The sequence below is a fragment of the Bubalus kerabau genome, chromosome 21 (assembly GCF_029407905.1).
Source record: "Bubalus kerabau isolate K-KA32 ecotype Philippines breed swamp buffalo chromosome 21, PCC_UOA_SB_1v2, whole genome shotgun sequence".
NCBI classification, from domain to species: Eukaryota; Metazoa; Chordata; class Mammalia; order Artiodactyla; family Bovidae; genus Bubalus; species Bubalus kerabau.
Genome location: NC_073644.1, coordinates 32,519,578 through 32,536,680, shown reverse-complemented (window position 1 = coordinate 32,536,680; position 17,103 = coordinate 32,519,578).

The following is a 17,103-nucleotide window of genomic DNA, read 5'->3' as shown; positions in this document are numbered from 1 at the left end:
CACGATTCTGAATATAATTCTGAACAACGTCAAAGCAGGAAGTCTTTCTTCAAACTGTGGACAGAGGTCATAGCCTGAAGGATAGGGGAAAAAAAAGCAATTTCTGTAAGCCTTTGTACTTTGCAATATACCAACAAAATAGGCAAAAGTGAACTGTCCTCATCATAAACACTTTAAAGCCATTTCAAAAGTGATAAAAGATGTCTATCTGTTTGCTGAAATCTTGACTGCGATTCTTCACTATCCTGATAGATTAAATTCCATCTAGTTTGGTGTTTTGATTTTAGTAAGGTTGATTTCTTCCCCTGGATCCTCATGCTAAAATTAATAGAATCTATTCAAAGTGGTGAAGAGACAGAGCTGGCTTTGGGTTAGGGAAGCCATATATAGAATTTCCAATCCACCCATCCCCTTGTTGAAACAAACCTACCAGCACCACTGTCAAGAGTTTTTATTTATTTTATTTTTTTTTTATATTTCCTTGTTCTTTTTTTAAATTTAATTTTATTTTTTAACTTTACAATATTGTATTGGTTTTGCCGTATATTGAAATGAGTTTTTAAATGTCAAAATTATACCCCAATTTATAAAATTTTATTTTTATTTTAATAAAAATTTTATTTTTATTTTATTGGTTTATATCGAATAGACACTTTGCTCCTTTAAAGGTAAACATCTCTTAAAGAGGAAGTACTTCCTATTTTATTGATAATTTGCAACTTTCTGTGGTTAATATGCATTATCCTTTCTATGAAGATCTCTCTTCATAGATCTAACACTGTAAATAATATGGCAAGAGGAAGAACTAGAGCTAGAAACACTGCAGGTGACCAGAGTGCTGAGGGGGTAGTATAACATATACATGGAGTAGGGAATGCAAGCAGATATCTTTCCATGAGTCAACTGGAAATCAGTGTGTTGCTATGATCTTGAACCTTTCCAGTTGTGCTTACCACATGCATGTAGTTTTAGATCTTTGCTTCATGGTAGAGTTACTACACTGGACGTCTGCATGTATTAATATTAGACACAGACCTTTAGCAAAGTACACTCTCATTTCAAAGTCTCAGTTCAGTTCAGTTCAGTCACTCAGTTGTGTCCGACTCTTTGTGACCCCATGAATCGCAGCACGCCAGACCTCCCTGTCCATCACCAACTCCCGGAACTCAGACTCATGTCAGTGATGCCATCCAGTCATCTCATCCTCTGTCATCCCCTTCTCCTCCTGCCCCCAATCCTTCCCAGCATCAGAGTCTTTTCCAATGAGTCAACTCTTTGCATGAGGTGGCCAAAGTACTGGAGTTTCAGCTTTAGCATCATTCCTTCCAAAGAAATCCCAGGGCTGATCTCCTTCAGAATGGACTGGTTGGATGTCCTTGCAGTCCAAGGGACTCTCAAGAGTCTTCTCCAACACCACAGTTCAAAAGCATCAATTCTTCGGCATTCATCTTTCTTCACAGTCCAATGGTCACATCCATACATGACCACAGGAAAAACCATAGCCTTGACTAGACAGACCTTTGTTGGCAAAGTAATGTCTCTGCTTTTGAATAGGCTATCTAGGTTGGTCATAACTTTCCTTCCAAGGAGTAAGCATCTTTTAATTTCATGGCTGCAGTCACCATCTGCAGTGATTTTGGAGCCCAGAAAAATAAAGTCTGACACTGTTCCCACTGTTTCCCCATCTATTTCCCATGAAGTGATGGGAAATAGATGAAGTGAAGATGCCATGATCTTTGTTTTCTGAATGCTGAGTTTTAAGCCAACTTTTTCACTCTCCACTTTCACCTTCATCATGAGGCTTTTTAGTTCCTCTTCACTTTCTGCCTTAAGGGTGGTGTCATCTGCATATCTGAGGTTATTGATATTTCTCCCGGCAATCTTGATTCCAGCTTGTGCTTCTTCCAGCCCAGCGTTTCTCATGGTGTATTCTGCATATAAGTTAAATAAGCAGGGTGACAATATACAGCCTTGACGAACTCCTTTTCCTATTTGGAACCAGTCTGTTGTTCCATGTCCAGTTCTAACTGTTGCTTCCTGACCTGCATACAAATTTCTCAAGATGCAGGTCAGGTGGTCTGGTATTCCCATCTCTTTCAGAATTTTCCACAGTTTATTGTGATCCACACAGTCAAAGGCTTTGGCATAGTCAATAAGGCAGAAATAGATGTTTTTCTGGAACTCTCTTACTTTTTCCATGATCAAGAAGATGTTGGCAATTTGGTCTCTGGTTCCTCTGCCTTTTCTAAAACCAGCTTGAACATCTGAAAGTTCATGGTTCACGTACTGCTGAAGCCTGGCTTGGAGAATTTTGAGCATTACTTTACTAGCGTGTGAGATGAGTGCAATTGTGCGGTAGTTTGAGCATTCTTAGGCATTGCCTTTCTTTGGGATTGGAATAAAAACTGACCTTTTCCAGTCCTGTGGCCACTGCTGAGTTTTCCAAATTTTCTGGCACATTGAGTGTAGCACTTTCACAGCATTATCTTTCAGGATTTGAAATAGCTCCACTGGAATTCCATCACCTCCACTAGCTTTGTTTGTAGTGATGCTTTCTAAGGCCCACTTGATGTCACATTCCAGGATGTCTGGCTCTAGGTGAGTGATCACACCATCATGATTATCTTGGTAGTGAAGATCTTTTTTGTACAATTCTTCTGTGTATTCTTGCCACCTCTTCTTAATATCTTCTGCTTCTGTTAGGTGCATACCATTTCTGTCCTTATCGAGCCCATCTTTGCATATAATGTTCCTTTGGTATCTCTAATTTTCTTGAAGAGATCTCTTGTCTTTCCCATTCTGTTGTTTTCCTCTATTTCTTTGCATTGATCGCTGAGGAAGGCTTTCTTATCTCTTCTTGCTATTCTTTGGAACTCTGCATTCAGATGCTTATGTCTTTCCTTTTCTCCTTTGCTTTTCACTTCTGTTCTTTTCACAGCTATTTGTAAGGCCTGCCCAGACAGCCATTTTGCTTTTTTGCATGTCTTTTCCATGGGGATGGTCTTAATCCCTGTCTCCTGTACAATGTCACGAACCTCAGTCCATAGCTCATCAGGCACTCTATCTCTCAGATCTAGTCCCTTAAATCTATTTCTCACTTCCACTGTATAAACATAAGGGATTTGATTTAGGTCATACCTGAATGGTCTAGTGGTTTTCCCTACTTTCTTCAATTTAAGTCTGAATTTGGCAATAAGGAGTTCATGATCTGAGCCACAGTCAGCTCCTGGTCTTGTTTTTGTTGACTGTATAGAGCTTCTCCATCTTTGGCTGCAAAGAATACAATCAATCTGATTTTGGTATTGATCATCTGTTGATGTCCACATGTAGAGTCTTCTCTTGTGTTGTTGGAAGAGGGTGTTTGTTATGACCAGTGCATTTTCTTGGCAAAACTCTATTAGTCTATGCCCTGCTTCATTCTGTATTCCAAGGCCAAATTTGCCTGTTACTCCAGGTGTTTCTTGACTTCCTCCTTTTGCATTCCAGTCCCCTATAATGAAAAGGACATCTTTTTTGGGTTTTAGTTCTAAAAGGTCTTGTAGGTCTTCACAGAACCGTTCAACTTCAGCTTCTTCAGCGTTACTGGTTGGGGCATAGACTTAGATTACTGTGATATTGAATGGTTTGCCTTGGAAACGAACAGAGATCATTCTGTCGTTTTTCAGATTGCATCCAAGTACTGCATTTCGAACTCTTTTGTTGACCATGATGGCTACTCCATTTCTTCTGAGGGATTCCTGCCCACAGTAGTAGATATAATGGTCATCTGTCTAGAAGAGCATAGAAAGCTCTTTTGAGATTTCTTTTGATTTGCCTCATAAAAGTAACTACCTTTAATGGATCAAGAGCAGTCAACATTTGATTACTAAACCAACTGATTATTCATGACATAGTAGAGAATAAAATTTTAATGTATTTATTGAAAAACCAGGCTTCACTCATGGCTCAGTCAGTAAAGAATCATCTGTAATGCAGGAGACCTGAGTTTGATCCCTGGGTCAGGAAGATCCACTGGAGAAGGAAATGGCAACCCATTCCAGTATTCTTGCCTGGAGAATCCCATGGACAGAGGAGCGTGGTGGGCTACAGTTCATGGGTTCATGAGAGTCATACACAACTTAGCGATTAAACCACCAAACCACCAGAGAACAAAATTTTAACATATTTTTTGAAAAATACATGATTTATGTTAGTAATTGGACATGAGGATAAAACATTCTCCAAATTCAATTCAAAAGATCTTTGAAAAAATTCTATTTACATTAACCAGAGCAACTGTCCACACTTTCATGCTGAATCTGCTACCATTTTACGTAGGCTTTCCTCAATTTAAGGAAAACAGTTTCTTACAGAGACCAATACAGAATTTCAGTCTAAGATATTCTCCATTACTTGTTCTCCAGCCTACTATGTTTTACCCTCTTGGGGTTATTAACCAATTATTGCTGTTGTTCAGTCATGTCCGATTCTTTGTGACCCCATGGACTGTAACATGGGTTGCAGTTATAGAAAAAACATGGGTATACAGTTAAAGAAAGATTTCTGAGGCATCTGGGATTTTGGAAAAATAAAGGCCCTGAAGGCTACCTCCTCTATTTGTACATATACTTGAAAGCTCCTGCAGCCAAGCTCTGCAGAGAGTCATAAAAAGCGGAACAGAAACAGCTATAAGTGTTCTTCTTTAAGCCTGGGGGTTCCAGGACCCAGGGGACCCTGAAGAATTGTGTTTTAGATGTGGGATAGAAAGGCCTTTGTAGAGAAAGTGAGTAGAAACTGTCCTGAAGTATGCACATCATGCTGTTTGTGAAAGCTGTCATTGATTCCTTAAAACACACACACACAAAAGACAACATAAAATCAATAATGTGAATAGTCCTAAAACCATTGAAGAAATTAAATTTTAAATGAAAAAAAGCTTCTGCAAAAGGAATGTCTAGACTCTCATGACTTCACTTGATAATTCTAACAAACATCAAAAAAGAATTAACACTCAGTTTTGCACTATCTCTTCCAGTAACAGAAAAAGAACACTTCCCAACTCATGGCATGTGTATATGCTCAGTCATGTCTGACTCTTTGCAATCCCATGGACTGTAGTCCGCCAGGCTCCTCTGTACATGGAATTTTCCAGGCAAGAATACTGGAGTGGGTTGCCATTTTCTACTCCACCAAGTAGATGTTGATATTAAAACCAAGCATAGGTTTTTTGAAAAGTAAATAAAATAAAAAGTTATAAGTGAATATCTCTCATGAATTTAGATGCAAAAATTCTCTATTAAATATTAACAAATCAGATCTAGCAATATATAAAAATTATACACAAGTGGGATTTATTCCAGGTATGCAAATCTGATCCAGTGTTCAAAAATCAATTACTATAAGCCATTATATCAATAAACTAAAGAAAAAATCATATAATCATATCAACTGATGCAGAAAATACAGTTGACAAAATCCAAAACTCATTTATGAAAAAAAAAAATTCCCCGGAAAACCAGGAACAGAAGGGAACTTTCTCAAATGGAAACAGTGTATGCAAAAAATCTGCAGTTAACATCATCCTTAATGGTGAAAGATTGAATGGTCTCCATCTAAGACTGGGAAGAAAGCAAGGATGTTTGGTCTCATTATTCTTATTCTATACAGTATTAAAAGTTCTAGCCAACACATTTAGGCAAAAAAAAAAAAAAATCCATTCTAGAAAGGAAAAAAAAAAAAAAAAACTTTGCTATTTGAAGATTACATGATTGCCTATGAAGAAAATCCCAAGGATTCTATAAGCCATCTTTTAGGACTAATAAGTGAGCTGAACTAGAGTGAGTGATATTAAACCTGTACACATGCACCCCAATGTTCATAGCCACACTATTCACAGTAGCCAAGATATAGAAGCAACCTAAGTGTCTATCAACAGATGAATGGAGCAATACAAAATTCCATAGGGAATATAGCCTATACTTTATAATAACTTTAAATGGAGTGTAATCTACAAAAATATTGAATAACTAGTTTGTATACCTGAAACTATAATATTTTAAATGAACTGTACTTCAATGAAATAAAGAATAAATTAATTTTAAAAAACAAAGCAAGGGTGATTTCTGAAAAAATTGATGAATGGATAAAGAAGAGTAGAATATATATATGATATTCTTATATATTCATAAATACTGCTGCTGCTGCTCTAGTCTCCTCAGTCATGTCTGTCTCTTTGCAACTGTATGGACTGCAGCCTGCCAGGCTCCTCTGTCCATGGGATTCTCTAGGCAAGAGTACTAGAATGGGTTGCCATGCCCTCCTCCAGGGGACCTTTCCGACCTAGGGGCAAACTTGGGTCTCCTGCATAGAAGGCAGATTGTTTACCATGTGAGCTACCAGGGAAGCCCATCTAGATACTGCTAAGTCGCTTCAGTTGTGTCCGACTCTGTGCGACCCCAGAGACAGCAGCCCACCAGGCTCCCCCATCCCTGGGATTCTCCAGGCAAGAACACTGGAGTGGGTTGCCATTTCCTTCTCCAATCTAGATACTACTCATCCATAAAAAGAATGAAAAATTGTCATTTCCAACAACATGGGTGGACCTGAAGGGTATTATGCTTGGTGAAATAAATCAAAGACAAATATTATATGCTTCCCTGGTAGCTCACCTGGTAAAGAATGCACCTGCAATGCAGGAAACCCCAGTTTGATTCCTGGGTCGGGAGGATCCCCTAGAGAATGGTTAGGCTGCCCATTCCAGTATTCTTGCCTGGAAAATTCCATGGACAGAGGAGCCTAACAGGCTACCGTCCATGGGGTTGCAAAGAGGCAGACATGATTGAACAACTTTCACTTTCATATGAGGAACCTAAAAAATAAAACAAATTACTGAAACAGACTCACAGATATAGAGAGCAAACTAGTGCTTACCACTGGGGAAAGGGAGAGAGGTAGGGACAACATATTTGTAGGGAATTAAGAGCTACAAACTACTATGTATAGAATAAATAAATTATAAAGAGATATTATATAGCACAGAGAATATAGCCAATATGATATAATAACTATAAATAGAATATAACCTTTAAAATTGTGACTCACTACATGGTACACCTGAAGCTTATATAATATTGTAAATCAATTATGCCTCTATAATATATTTATATATTATATGCAATGTTGTTGTTGTTTAGTCATGTCTGACTCTTTTGTGACCCCATGGACTGTAGTCTGCCAGGCTCTTAGTCTTTACCATTGAGTTAAATTCCTTTATGAAGTAGAAGTTGACTGTCAACTGCACCTTCTTTAATGTTGCTGATTTTTTTTTCTTATTTATAACTGTGTGTGTGTGTGTGCACGCGTGCATGTGCACAGGTGCTCAGTTGTGTCCAACTCTTTGTGATCCCTTGGACTATAGCCCACCATGCTCCTCTGTCCACGGAATGCTCCAGGCAAGAATAATGGAGTGGGTTATCATTTCCTTCTCCAGGGGAACTTCCTGACCCGGGAATTGAACCTGCATCTCCTGCATTGGCAGGCAGGTTCTTTATCACTGAGTCACCAGGGAAGCCCATTATATGCAATATAAACTGTATTTATATTTTTAAGAAAGCCTGGCATGCTGCAGTCCATGGGGTCACAAAGAATTGGACATGACTGAGCCACTGAACAACAATATTTTTATGAATAAAAAAATGAAACAAAAATAAATGTAATGGGGAAAACAAACTCATTGAGGAAAGCGGGGACAGTTGCCTCATTCTTCCTTTCCTGTTTAATCCCTTACATTTCACTGGGGATAAAACAGCATTTCCATAGCCTAACAATGAACATTTAGAAACTGAAATTAAAAAAAAAAAAGACAGTATGACATACAATTGCTCCAAAAATACATTATTTTAGTATAAATCTAACAAAATACATTATAGAAATTACAAAATAAAAATGAAAGAAATCACAGAAGACCTAAATAAATGAAGACACATACAATGTTCATGAATTGAAAGACACAGCTTTGTTAAGATGTCAGTTTTTCCCAAAATGATCCTTTGGTTGAATGAAATGCCTATGAAATCCCCAAATGATTTTTGTTTTATTTTGTGTTTTTTGGGTAACCTTGAAAAACTTAGCCTAAAATGTGACCATAAAGGCACGATAACAAGAACAGGTAAAATAATTTTGAAAAAGGAGAAAAAAGTGGGAAATATTACTCTACCTTATGAAAAAGTATGTTGTATACCACACTAATAAAAATCTACCATAGGTACATTGATGAATGGATCAGGACAGAACTCAGAAATAGACCCTAACAAATATGGCCAAGTGGTTTTTGACAGATGCCAAAGCAATTCAGTGAAGAAGGTAGCCTTTTCAACAAATGGTACTGAAGCAGTCAGACATCCACAGGCAAAAGAAATGAACCTTGACCTGAATTTCTCACCTTATACAGAAATTAACTCAATATGGATCACATACTTAAGTGTAAAATATAAAACTACAAAATTTTAGAAAAGAAAAACCATAGGAGTGATTCTTTAGTAACTAGAGCTAGACAAAGAGTTCTTTGGCTTGACACCAAAAATGTGATCCACAAAAGGAAAAGTTGATAAAGTGGGCCTCATTAAAATGAAAAACATTTACACAACAAAGAGGCCTCAGTTAAATAGATAAAAAGACATCCTATGGACTGGGTAAAAATATTTGCAACCATGCATTTGACAAAGGAATTGTATATAGAATATTCAAAGAATTGTATCTAAAATACTCAGTTCAGTTCAGTCTCTCAGTCATGTCCAACTCTCTGCAACCCCATGAATTGCAGCACGGCAGGCCTCCCTGTCCATCACCAAATCCAGGAGTTCACTCAAACTCACGTCCATCGAGTTGGTGATGCCATCCAGCCATCTCATCCTCTGTCATCCCTTTCTCCTCCTGCCCGCAATCCCTCCCAGCATCAGAGTCTTTTCCAATGAGTCAACTCTTTGCATGAGGTGGCCAAAGTACTGGAGTTTCAGCTTTAGCATCATTCCTTCCAAAGAACACCCTGGATCCATCTCCTTCAGAATGGACTGGTTGGATCTCCTTGCAGTCCAAGGGACTCTCAAGAGTCTTCTCCAACACCACAGTTCAAAAGCATCAATTCTTCAAATACTCAACAATTAAAAAAATACATTTAGAAACTGGCAAAGATGTACACAGATATTTCACTAAAGAAGCTATAGCATGTAAGTATATGAAAATATGTTCAACCTCATTAGCCATGAGAGAAACACAAAATGTAACCACATTAAGATATCATTATGTCTGTCAGAATAGCAAAAAAAAAGCACAAAACACTGATGAGGACACAGAGAGGTGGGCTCACTTATACACTGACGCTGATAGTGAGAATGTAAAAGGGCACAGTCACTCTAGGGAGGAAAAAAATTGGCAGTTTTTTCAAAGCTAAACTTGTGCTTGAAGTGTTTACTGAAGTCTGGCAATCATAATATTGGGCATACATCCTAGAGAAATTGAAACCTATATTCACACAGAAACATATTCTTGAATGTTCATAGCAGCTTGATTTGTAACAGCCTCAAACTGGAAACAACCCAAATGTCCTCCAAGGATGAATGGTTAAACACATCGTGGTACATCTACCCACACCATAAAACACTGCTGGCACACATCAGAGACATCGTGGGTTCGGTTCCAGACCACCACAATAAAGCAAATGTTATAATAAAGGAAGTCACACTTTGTTTTGGTTTCCCAGTGCATTTAAAGTTACGTTAACACTATAGTCTATCTATGAGTCTTCCCAGTGGCACTATGGCAAAGAACCTGTCTGCCAATGCAGGAGACATAAGAGATCATGGATTCAGTCTCTGGGTCAGGAAGATCCCCTGCAGGAGGGTGTGGCAACACACTCCAGTGTTCCTGCCTGGAGAATCCCATGGACAGAGGAGCCTGGCGGGCCACAGTCCATGGGGTCGCATGGAATTGGACAGGACTGAAGTGGCAGCACACACGCAAGGGGAGAGCTGACTGTGGTTCTCAAGGGTAGGATGAGGGATCTTTGTGATGCAGCTCTGTGCTTCACGGTGGTTGCGGCACACAAATATAGACACACTATAAAACTGCATACAACTACATACATACACACACATGCAAGGGCATGGAAAACTGGTGAAATCTGAATGTTAATAGTAATTATTAAATTTCTATGGAAGGAGGACCTGGATTATTATTAACCTCCTTTGGGTATTTTTGAGAATTCCCAGAGGTTGTCTCCTGTGCATCTATTAATGGTCCATTTATTTTCTCTCTCTTTCCAGCTCCTGTGATTGAAATCAGCTGCTTTTGAAAGCCGTGGTTGATCACACCTCATTATTGCTAATGTCTTCTTTTAGATTTCTGACATCTCTGACAAATATGCTTGTCTTCAGTGCTACAAAGTCCAAAAAACTAAGTGCTAAAGAGACACTGCATACACTTTACAACACTGAAATTGTGACCTTTGATTCAGATTTATCACCTGGACAGCAGAGCAAACCTGCTGAAATGCAGCTTCTAGATTGTTCCTTGAGCCTTTGCCTACAGTTTTGCTCTGTTTGGAACTTAAGGGATCAATACTAGCTCTAAGGGACCCAGCTGAGACCTACAACTTATTGAATTCTCCATGGTGACTAAAATCTGATATTCATCCAATGCTGTCCTCCCCATTTTTATCCACCCTCTGTATGTCCATGAAAATTCATTTCTTAATTATTCTTTCACAAAATAACATTTAGAAAGTCTTCTGCACTCAGCCTTCTTCACAGTCCAACTCTTACATCCATACATGACCACAGGAAAAACCATAGCCTTGACTAGATGAACCTTTGTTGGCAAAGTAATGTCTCTGCTTTTGAATATGCTATCTAGGTTGGTCATAACTTTCCTTCCAAGGAGTAAGCCTCTTTTAATTTCATGGCTGCAGTCACCTTCTGCAGTGATTTTGGAGCCCAAAAAAATAAAGTCTGACACTGTTTCCCCTGTTTCTCCATCTATTTCCCATGAAGTGATGGGACCGGATGCCATGATCTTTGTTTTCTGAATGTTGAGCTTTAAGTCAACTTTTTCACTCTCCACTTTCACTTTCATCAAGAGGCTTTTGAGTTCCTCTTCACTTTCTGCCATAAGGGTGGTGTCATCTGCATATCTGAGTTTATTGATATTTCTCCTGGCAATCTTGATTCCAGCTTGTGTTTCTTCCAGTCCAGTGTTTCTCATTTGTAAATACTCTTTTGAGAAACTTCTATCTAGGTCTTTTGCCTATTTTTAATTGGGTTTTATATTTTTATTGTTGAGCTCTAATAAGAGTTCTCTAAATATCCTGGCTACAAGTCCCTTATCAAAGATATGATGTACAGTTAGGGTTTTAAGCATGATGAACATAAGCTACATCTTTCATAAATGTGGAAACTGAGGACTAGAGCAATTAAGAGATTTGGGGCAGAAACAACTAGGTCATGATTTCCCTACTACCAGATGTGGAATGACACTAAGAAGCAAAACCAAAGGAAGTGAAAAAGCATACCCACCAATGTTCTTTTTTCTTTACTTAGCTCAGCACTAACTTAAAATCTCTCGTGACCCTTGAAGTAACAGAAGTGAGTAACTCCACTGACTCCTGCATAAGGAATCACAAAAGAGCTCTTTTGTGAACTTCATTTAACCTTCTTGACCAAGGAGAAATTTTCCCACCTAAGTAATAGCAAACAGAGCACTTTCTAAGGTTTTTTTTTTTTTTTTATTAAATTCTGTTCAGGATGAGATCCATCCTAGTACATAAAAAATCTCTAAAAGGAAAATATATAAAATGATATGTTACTAATGAAGATTGTATTCAGTGTATAAGACCACAGGAGTGTTAAAACCACAGAAATGGTGTTAGTTTTATTTCTAGGTGCTAAGAAATACTATGTCATTAAAGCATATGTGACAGTCTAGTTTGAAAAATATAACAAATTAAAGTGGGACTTCTCAGGAGGGATTTATTTCTGAAAAGGTCAGCTATAAAAAGGGAGGAAAAAAGAGATTTCTTACTCCCAAGATTACCAAAACAACATCATTTGCTTGTCTTGACGCCCATGTGTGAAATTTTATGGTGTTCACCACTAGCTGTAACAAATGTAGTCAGAAAACAATAAGTTTATAAAAGACTCAGTAATAATACCAGTAATGACAACATAGAAAACAGATTTTTTTTTGCTCTTTTCCAAATACATATTTTAGTTTGTTTTTTGGTCAGTCACTTTAGGATAGAAGGTAAAATGGCTTTTTAAAAAATGTACTTTATTGAATATATATTACAGAGGTGTTTAAAATATAATTTTTCCAGAAAATGAATTGTCTACTCTTGCCATGAAATTTGCAGGCATGTTTCTGATGAATGTTTCTCATTCCATATACCTAATTGCCCTCCTCATATATCTACTTTTAAGAATATAATATAATGAAATCTATTATTTGCATTTAAAAAGGCCCTTTATTTTTGCAGACTACTATTGTAAATTATTTTGGCATCAAATGAGGAAATGATCAGGAACACTTTCTTATTTTAATATAAGGGGTACAGATCTTCAGATGAAAATTTTCATAATGGATTTGTAGAAATGGTCTGGGAGTTTCTCTGAGCACAAAACAGAACTTGCCTCCAAGGCAGATGTCTTTTCTAACAAAAAATGGTGTTTTCAGATTACCACACTTGGGCTGCTGACCTTAGAAATTTCAGCCATGTTCAACTTTTAGGTTCTAGTTTACAGGATCCTAAAATCTGAGAGCAGTTCCCACCCACAGGATGCAATGCTCCAGTCTCTCCTTATTTTACTCCTGCTCATCCTGGCCTCTTCCTTGGTTCTGTGGTTCCAGCTTGAGCCCAAGGATGAAAAAAATTATTGCTGCTCTAAAAGATATCAAATAGCCATTTCTGCATTCCAGCTCACAAAGGCAGTATTTTGGGGAGAGGGAATTACTTTCAGAGCCATTTTCTTCACAGATTTTTATATGGTGAGAGAGACTGAAGTAATTAAGAGAAATGTATCCAGAAATAATTTAGATGTCTTCTCCATGATAAGGATGGGAGTTGAACTTCTGCAGAGAATATTTCTGAAGGTATGCGGGGTTTCTCTGGTGGATCCAAGGACTAGGTAGAGAAACCAAAAGAAAAAAACTATGTTCCTAGGGATGATGAGAGGGGCTCTGCAAGATGCCAGCAGGCTAGGATGCCAGGGTCCAGCCCCGGCTGATCCAGGGTATTCGAAGCGGGGACGGCGTCGGCGACCTATTTAATTATTTATTCATCAAAGATATAAAGAGTAATAGAATGAGGATAGCTCAGTAGGAAAATTCAGTGGAGAAAAGAGGCTGAGTAGCTTGGTTTACACGGGGGACCAATAAAACTTCAAGACAAGAAGTTTGCACCACTTACGTAGGCCACAGGCGTCCTTCCGTTCTCCCGAAGGAGAGGAGACACTGAGGCCTCCCCGGTCGGATCTTAGAAGCCCAGGCATGATTAGTAAGCATGGTGGGTTCCGCGCTCCAGATGGAGACTCAGCCAGAGTGAGAGAGAGACATGGGGAGACCAGTCTTTCAAGGAACTGACCCCAATTCTTTATTTTCCATGGTCTACTTTTATACACTGAGATGTTATGCAAAAGTCACGCGGGGTCAGCAGTCCTGACTTTTATCAAAGTCAGGTGCTTCATACAAATGTATACAGAGGTCTTAGGGGTGTTACATCATCTTCTGGCCAGGGGGCCTGCTGACAATTTATGACCCTCTCCTTGTGACAGCGGTCAGTCAACCAGGACACTTATTTCTCCAGGGGTGATTATTCTTAAAACAGATGCCACCCAAATAAAGTTACATTCCTATAGGGAGAGGGTGTAGTGGGTTTTAGTTAAGGAAAGAATTTACTTAGCCTAAGGTCTAATGTGATTTATATCAAAGGTTAATACTTATTTCTTCTATATATTCATTAACGTGTGTAAGGGCAGGGGATATGGAGACTTAGCAACAAGCATTGGCTCAACAAATGAAAAACCCTTCACCAATACAATTTCTAATCAGCCCATTATACTTATACTAATAATTTTCTAACTTTTCTAAAGAACCTGTTTTTAGAAGGTTTAAAGCATCTCATGCCTCTCACGGTTGGGAGGCTGTGAGCAATCACATGTGGCCGGACAAGCCTGTCAGGCAGGCTAGAGAACCTTCAGAGGAGTTTGTAGGTTAAAACACTCTTGTCACGCCCAGGAGTTTTTATTAACTGGAGCTCTAGGTTAACTCCTTCTCCGAAAGAGGTGGTGGGGGACAGCCCCCCGTAAAGTCAGAGGTGTAGGTGAGAGCACAAAGTAGTAAAGTAGGCAGGCTCTGGTTATGGGGGTAGATGCTCGAGGATTTCCAGGGGGACTCCTGAGGCTCTATCCCGCCTTTGCGTATGTCGAGCCTCCTTCCTCATGACCTTTGCCATGGGCGGAGTGCCTCACGCTGGCCCCCAACACTAGGATCCTAAGAGAGAGACAGCCAGCAAGACATCTTTCTATCTTTAATAGAATGTTGCCAGGAGACAATTGGGCAGCTGAAGTCTTACTTTTGCTTTCTGGTTAATTTCCTGAACAGAAAATCCTGGGTTCAGTGGAGTTTAGGAGAATGAAAGGTGGGGATTTGCAAGATCAGAAAAATCAATGCAATACTAAAAGCAGTCATTAGGTAACAGGAAGACATGGAGGCAAATGCCTGGGTGGCAGTCTGGAGGGAGAGGTGACAAGTGATACCCAGTTTACACCAAACATTCCCTTTCTTAAAAATTCATGAAAAGAGCACAGAATTTCTTCATCCCTGCAAAATGAGAACTGAGAGTTAATTTAGTGGGGGATATTAAAAGAAAAAAAAATAGCCCAGAAGACAGAAATTTCTGGGGAAATTTAGACTGTGCTTGTAAATTCTCGATTTCCAGTGGAAAACTCAAGTCTTCAATGTCACTCTAACAATGACACATAGGCGTGTGTCAAACTCATTTCCAAATGCAGTAGATAAAGAGGCAAAGTAAAAGTTGAAGGTCCCTGTGTCTGAATTTTCTGATCTCCATTGTAACAGAATTGTCTTTCTTTTTCTCCTGGCCTGGTTATTTTACCCAAGGTATCAAAGAGCACCTCATCGGGAGATTAGCAACTTTCTCAAACAGGTGATTTCAAGTCACAGAATTTTCTTTGGCTGAAGGAGCAGGGGCTTCAAGTTGAATAGATGTTTTAGTCAGCAATTTTAGAATTATATTACAAGATAATTTCTTGCTGACTAAACAAATCACCATACACTGTAAGTCAGACACCTTCTCTGGGATTAAAGTGGCTCTGACTGTTCTACGTATAAAAAGAGAACGTTGACCTTTCAACACTGACAAAAACAATAGATGAACAGCTCGGCTATAATATTTGCAATTTGCAGAACAAGGAGTTGGCGTGTATCCACTGAATGATCATTTGCTCCATGCCATGAATCTCAACAAATGAAAAAGGATAGGCTTTGGTTTGCTTCTGTGGCAATCAAAGTAAACAGGTTAGATGAATTATTGATAACTTTGGGTCGATGAAGCACCATTGGAATGACAAATGATTGGCACAGTGATACTGTCATGCTCCTCACCCCCCCAAAATCATACAAATTTCTCCCCCTTTGACTTTCTTAGATTGCTTTCTATCTCAAAAGCCTTCTTTCCCCACAACCATCAAACCCATTTTATTTAAAACCCATTAATTCTACCCGTCTGACATTTTTCTCATGAAGCTTTCTCCGAACAGTCAAACCCACAATAATTCTCTACCTTTTCACCACTAACTTTGATAGCCTCTATTATTTGCACCACTAATGACATTACCTAAAATCTATAAGGTTTTCACCTAAGATCTGAAACATACTAGTCACCTACCCTCTCCCCATCTTCCTCCAAAAAGACCATTGGTTTGAGGTCAAAAGCCGTCATGAAGCTGCTGGTTCCCACCCCACCTCATTTGCCCTATTGGCTGAGAACAGTCTACCACATGTGCTATTTCTGGCTGATTAAGAATTGTATCTCATATATACTTTTTTCCCCTCTTATTCTTGCCACAGTGCCAGGCACATAGTAGGTAGAGTATTTTAATTATCCATTTACTAGACCTTCCAACTCCAGTGTGCTACTGGATTGCAGAGTTTTGAGATAAATATTGCCTGAGGTCCATGAGGTCCATTAACCAAAAAAGGTCCTTTTCTTAATCTGATACCAACATGAGATGGATCTACTACTGAGTAATGTGAACATTGGCATTCACCTTTGGATTGTGTTGGGCTTCCCTGGTGGCTTAGATGATAAAGAATCCACCTGCAATGCAGGAACCAAAGGAGATGCTGATTCAATCCCCAGGGCCAGAAGATCCTCTGGAGCAAGGCAGCCCACTCCAGTATTCTTACCTGGAGAATCCCATGGACAGAGGAGACTGGTGGCTACAGTCCAGGTGGTCGTAAAGAATCAGACTCGACTGAGCAACTATCACTTTCACTTTCTCTTCGGATTGTGCTATGAAGTACTGAGCGCGATGTCAAACATAAACTGTATTTCAAGTATATATTCAAATTTCAGGTATATTTCATTGTGGGGTCTCATTGTTGGACCTTTGGGTACAAATTCATTAATTGATATAAAACGTACAGTTGACACTTGAACAACTTGGGAGGTTAATCTGAGCATAATGGGTAGTTGGTCCTCTATATTCTGGGTTCCTTTGCACCCATGGGTTCAACCAAAAATGTAGTGCCATACTATTTATTAATACTACTGAAAAATATATGTGCATAAGGTGGACCCGTGCTGTTCAAATCCACATTGTTCAAGGGTCAGTGTATATTAAAACGTCTAGGAAACCAGATCTATGATAATGTTAGACTTGCTCCATCCTGAGAAGGACCTCTTCAGAAGGGATTAGGGATTCCAGGAGTCCCAAGAGGGGGACTTTTCCTCTCAGTCACTGCTAAGAGTCATTGAAATGAACAGCTGTCAGAAATTCTATCATGACTCAGTTCTACCAGTAACCTGAATGGTGAGTCTCTTAAACTATATGT